Source organism: Sparus aurata, chromosome 6, assembly GCF_900880675.1.
Source record: "Sparus aurata chromosome 6, fSpaAur1.1, whole genome shotgun sequence".
Taxonomy (NCBI): Eukaryota; Metazoa; Chordata; class Actinopteri; order Spariformes; family Sparidae; genus Sparus; species Sparus aurata.
Genome location: NC_044192.1, coordinates 14178089 through 14184718, shown reverse-complemented (window position 1 = coordinate 14184718; position 6630 = coordinate 14178089).

The following is a 6630-nucleotide window of genomic DNA, read 5'->3' as shown; positions in this document are numbered from 1 at the left end:
GTGAATTATTGATTCTATACAGTGAAACCCCTCTGTTCATTGATCAATAGATGGCACAGAGAGGACAGTTGCATTAACATACTATTCACTGTGCTCTATTTTAGGATGTTTTGTCTTACCTTTAACAGCCACTAGGTGTCAGTATAAGAGCAGAAATGTTTCACACATTCTGTTGGAAGCTGTCAAAGTGAACTGATTCAAATCCTGTCTCCCTGCAGGGAGTTATATAATGTGGCTTAAAGGGGACAATCAGTCTCAATAATTTTAGCGAATCATTTTTATGATTGTTCGTCTCTATACAAAAACAAAAGTCTTGGGTATAAGGAAGGTTTTAACTAGGCTGCACACTGCGCTCTGTTTTCTGGTGCCTTGTACACTGAGCACCCACTGGCTGGATTATTTCTAGTTTCTCACCTGAAAAGGGATTTTCTATAATCTTCTCACTGATTTCCAGTGCAAAAGAGCAAAGGAAAAGCTGCAGGGATTTAAAAATCTGAATAAATGAAAGGTTGAAGGCTACGTTGAATAGATTTTAACATAATTTCCGTTCAGTGAAGCGGCAGAATAGTTACACTTAGTTACATAAGCGTGTGTTGCCGTGTCAGAAGAGGCTAATGTGATCGCAGTTAGTCCTAAAGCGAGACGGTAACTGTTGAAAGAAGAAAGAACGTACATGAAAATTTGAGTCCGTAATCAGAAGAAGAACACACCATTTTTCACTGCTGTCAGATGTTTTGCTGCTACAACTTCACTTCATCCATGATGACCTCTTGTTACACTGTGCTTTAGCATTAAGGTCTAGCTATCACTTGTGGCTGCTGATCACTAAAAGTTACATAGTCTCACTTTAAAGGTTATGTTTGTTAATAAAGACAAGATATGAAGCAAGTGGAAAAAAAACAGTATGACGTATAGCAAGTGTAAAGATTCATGGTTTCTTGAACGGTTATGAATGGACAACATGGATAAAACCCTCTAACATGATATACATTATTAAATAATTGGTGTATGGCTGCAACTTATAATTATTTTCATGATCAAAGATTCGGTGCTCAGAACCTCTTGATAAGATTACCTGATGAAGGTCTGATAACAGAAGTGTACTGAAAGTGAGGTGAACAGTGTGCAGAGTTTTTTCCTGATGTCATCAACTAATCTACCAAGTGTTTCCTCGATGAATCTTCCCGTCCGTAACACATCAAGTCTCAGTTTTCTACAACACAAGGTGACATCATGAAAGCATTTGTTTTGTCCAACCAACAGTCGTAAACCTGTAGATATTATATTGACATATAAGAATAAAGAAAAGCAGTAATTTTTCAAATGTAGAGGTTGAAATTAGTCTTTTAATTGCTATTACAGTTGAATTATTGGTTCAGCTGTTGTCTAGTGATTTGTTTTTTTGTTTGTTTATACTGTCAAATGAGTTTAGGAACTGAAACAACTGATATTTTTTGGCTGATCAACAACAAAATCAAGACACTTTATCTCACTTATGCAAAGATCGTACATGTGAATGGGCCATAAAACACTGCGATGATTCACAGCTTTGCCCTAAATAATCTAATCATCATAGACATTGAGGGAACAGAGTGTGGGCTTTTGTGCCATCTAGAGGTGAAGTTCAGATTTTAATAAACAAAATAGCTCTCACCCCCAATCCTCCCTTGCAGTGGGCAATGAATGCAGAAGGCCCGCTCTAGAGGCAGCGTTTGGTTTGTCCATTCTGGGCTACTGTAGGAACATGGAGGTGAATCATGGCGAACTTAGTTGCTGTGTCTCAATTCAGAGTCTGCATCATTCGAAGGACCCAGCCTTTGTGGTCTTCGAAGGTGAGTCCTTTGGAGAGACCTTCGAATGCCGCATCATCCATTGTTAAATGGGACGGTCTAGCCTTCAGAGCATATTCTGGTTGTGTCACCAGATGTTCCCGCCCCTACCCTTACGTCACGATTCTGCTGCCCAGGCCCGTGAAAGTGACGATGTACGCCACGCGATGTTGCCATATTCTTTCTTTCTCTCTTTCTTCTTTTTTGGGCGCGCAAAGAATCTTGGGATGTGGGAGGCTGCGAAGGATAATAGCTCCAAAAAGAGGTAAAAGAAGGCCGCATTTGTGGGCTGCATTTGGAGGAGCCTTCGAATTGGGACAGCCTTTGCACAGTGTTGTGACGGAATTGGCCTTCCGAAGGATGCAGCCCCTGAATTGAGACACAGCAAGTGGAAGAGGACCTCCTCCATGTGTAGATATAAGAGGCTCATCATAAGGAAACTAAATCTTTAAGTGATTAGACAGAAATGAAAACACAATAATGATTGTTACCTTCCATTTCAGCAGACCTTTAAAAGATAGCTACTTCATTTAAAACATATATATAATATGTTTATATAATCTCCTGGAATATATTTTACATAATCTTACACATTTTATAATCTACTGCCCCTCTGCATGTTATATTGTGTATGTCGCAGGAACAACCAAAAGTGTCCGTGTCTTGTATGGAGTCAGAATAACGAGGCAGACAGGCAGCACTTCTTCAAGTTCACATTTTTCTTCTAGGGGAGGAAAAAAAAGAAGAAAATGCTGCATCATCTAAGCTCCTTACGTCTCAGGAGGAGGAACGTGTCACGCAGAGGAGGATGCTAAATATCTGCTGGTGAGAGTGCTGGAGAACGGATTAGAGCGTGTGACTCACTTCTTCTTCTTGTTTTTTGACTCTTATCACCGACACTGCAGCCTTGATCGGGCCCTTAATCCCTTTAGCGGCTGAGAAGCGGAGTAACACCAAAACACTTTTGCATTCATTATCCTCGCTGTGAAATAATGCCCGCTGTCATCCTCCAGACACCCCCAGCCTGGGGTTTCTTCAGCTCCTCCAGGTCCCCTCGGACAAGTGGGAAGGCTGTGCCGTATCAGGTGGGCTTGAGTCGAATCACAGCGCTCGCTTTAATGTGATCCTCACAAGTAACAGTACACGGTACAGTAAGATTAGTATTTTTGGCTCTTTTTGCAGTTCAGACGATAGTTTGCTTCCAACTTGAGGATGACTGCCACCTGTTTCAACATGACAGTGACCCCGATGCACAAAGGGAGGTTGATAAAGACTCTAACAGCAAAGTTATTGTTGCAGTTTCAAGATGTCAGCTCAGTCAAGAAACAACACCTTACACATCATCCATTGCTGAGTGTATTTGTCGAGTGTTGGAGCAAAGAAAGAATCCACCAAAGTAAATATTTTTGATATTCTTGACCTCAAAAAGTAAACCTGAAGTTGTTAACAGTGCATGGTGTTGAAAGCACTGTGTGTTGATTCGTGGTGATATTTCATCACACAAACAGTAATATTAAGCATGCGTGTGACATCATCAGCCTGATTAATGCAACTGACCAATCAGGTGTCACAGCTGTTTTTTTCTGACACCTCTATCTGCTCTTGATTAGGGCTGTAGCGATACACTAATCTCACGATACGATACGATACACAATATTCAGCTCACGATATGATATATATCACGATATTCAGCCAATGATACGATTCGATACGATTCGATACACTTACATCATTTTCTGAAAGATTTTAAAAGGGACAGTGTGATTTTGGTGACATCTTGTGAGTGAATACGACAATACAACCATTGAATTAATTGTAGGGCTGGGTATCACCAGGTACCTCGCGATACAATACCATCACAATATTTTGCCCTCGATAGCGATAATATCACGATACAGCGATTCTGCGATAATCGACATATTGCAAGAAATTTCATCCACGATACATCACGATATCTGTGTCACTGAAGAAATTCAGAATTTATTGACTGCACTGAATCCATTTCACAGTAATTACAAAACATTGTCAATCAATTTCACATGAATGACAGCCAAGTAAACAAAGAGTATATTGCACAGTGACTCTTCTTAACACACACACTGACTACAACTATCATTAAATATCTATATGTATGGGTTTCAGAGCTACTTAAACCATTTTTAAAATTTTATTTGGTTGTATACCTATGTTTGAATAAAGATAAAGCTGTCCTCCAAAGAAGGGTGGTAGTCGGCCAAAAAAAGTCGGCCATCACTCTTGATGATGGTTTTAAATCAGTTTACTGCAATTGACATGCGTTAATCACTCTGTTATTGGACATATGTGAGCAGATTGTAACGTGATGTGAAAAAGTGAAGTTCCTTGACTCTCAAGGTTGTTAATACAAGCTGTGTCCTCTGAAATCCAGCGCCTCTTTCAAATAGAAAATATTTGAATTTTTTGCTGTCAGAAGTTGCCTCGTTTAGGCGGCTGAATTACCTCTTCAGCACAGTTGGAGATCTCAGCGGTAAAACATTAGTTTAAAACGCTCTCAGAGACCGCCAACAGTAAACTGATGGATGAATACTTAAAGAGGTTTCTCCAAACAACTGCAAGCTCTCAACTGCTCAAGGTCCCTGAACCCATTATGAAAGATTATATATTTCTTCAGTAATGTCATCCCTCAATCTCTTACCCCCCCTTGACACACACAAACACACACACTTTCTCTCCTTCCCCCTCGCCAGATCAATTAACAGATTAGTGGTTGTGTGGGGCAGATTGAAGGCCCGGGCTCAGGATATCATCTGTGTCTAATGCATTTTCTGGAGAGGGAGTGAAAATGAGCTTCACCGTCAGGGGGATATTGACAGTTTGGAGTGCAAGGTTACGTCGGCCCTCTGAGGATTCATCGTCTGCCATTTCCTGCCTGTAATTTATTTATTTTTTGTGATCTAAACTAAAGCTGTATTGATGCACAGGTAATTTTCTAATATTTCATATTTTAACGCCATGTCAGCAGGAATTTCTTCTTTTTTCTATCTCTCTATCTTTTCTATCTTTCTTTGCTTCAAATAAAGTACACTGTACAAATATTTATATATAGTATAATGATGATTGAAATGGGTATTTCATGTACAGATGGTGCTACGGTTTCCTCTGTACTTCACGTTTTATTTTCATTTTTTAAAAACAGACTACGTGCACCTTTTTAAAATAAAATCCTTCCACACATTGTCCAATGTATAACCTCTCCATTAACACGGATAGTGTGCCTGCCCATGATTGTGATCACACCATTTTGTAATTAAAATGAAGGGCTTCGGCTCTCATTAGCATTGGCACCCTAATTGAAAATGGATGGCGTTTTTTCCCTCCGGTATGCCTTTATGTTTGCATAAGGAATAAGAGGCAATTTGTCCACGGCACATTCCACCTGTATTTACACAGGCAGTCATCAGCATGCAGCGCAGCCTGCGTCTTTGTTTACGCTCACAGATTTAGCTGCACAGGTTTGGTGGCTCGGCTGTTCAGACAGCAGTGTGGCTATTTCTGACGGCCGGTGTACTTCTAGTCAAGAGCAGCAGATTGGAGGCCGTGTGCTTCAGTCTCTATACTATGTCAAATATTTAAAGCCTGTTAGTCAACAGCAACAGTTTAACCTGCTGTACCTTTTTATACAGTAATCATTAACATTGCAATAACAGCTGCAGTTTCAGTCATAATCTCCACTCTGGAAGACACGCACACACATAGCTTGTTGCTAAGGAACTGTGGAGCAACATGAATGTAACGAGTAATGTAACGAGTAATGTAACTAATTACTTTCTTTCTTGGTCCATTATTATTTACATTATACTTAAGCCTGTTTTTACGTCTATCATACACTTTATGTGACTCTGTCTGGCTCTCATCTTCTGTCAGCCTTTGATGCTATCCAGATATCCTTTCTTCATTAAAGACTTGTTTTGCCTGTAAAGCAAAAACAGTGCTGTTCTCCACATTAACTTGTGTCTCGTCAAAACATTCCGCACTGAGATAGCACTGAGATAACTACTCGTGTATATTGGAGAGTTGGCACTGGAAGCAAAAGGGCGTGCAGTTCGTAAAGAAGATCTACGTCTCTCCACATTGTGCAAGTGGAGAATTGTTCGTTCAATATTTAGATTTCTGTGCTTGATTTTGGAGATATTCTGTATTCTCAACACACACTTTTTTCTCTCTAATGACAAATGTCAAGCTTGATATTGCTCTCTGTATCACAAAGATGGATGGACTTCTGTAAAGCTCTACTGTTAAAGCTTTTAACTGCCTCACTTCCTTCACTCATCTTAGTTTCTTAACTACAGTACATGTTCCAAACCTTAGATATTACACATTTATGTGTTAACCTTGGGATTTTAGAAGTGTTTATGATTCTTTTATGACTAATCATTCTTTTAAACTTTGTTTTGTCGCTTACTGGTTCTGAATGTTGTTGTTCTTGTTCTCAGGTCTATCTTGAAAAAAAATTATTGATCTCATTGAATCTACCTAATTACTTCCATTATTATTGTACACCTTATTATATTTTAAACTCTTCTATCATTTGAAATTCTGCACATTTGGAGTAGTATTTTACACATATATATCACCACAAAGCATTCCCCCTGTCTTTGTCCTGTACAGGAAGCTTTATCCAGTCCAGCCTCTGGATGCATGGCCTGTACAGTTTGTGATGACAAGGGAACAGAGAAAAATCAATGTCAATGTGTTTAAGAACCGAAGCGGTAGCTGCTGTTCAGGGACCTTCCTGTGTTTCCTGGCTTGAGTTCCAGTCAAT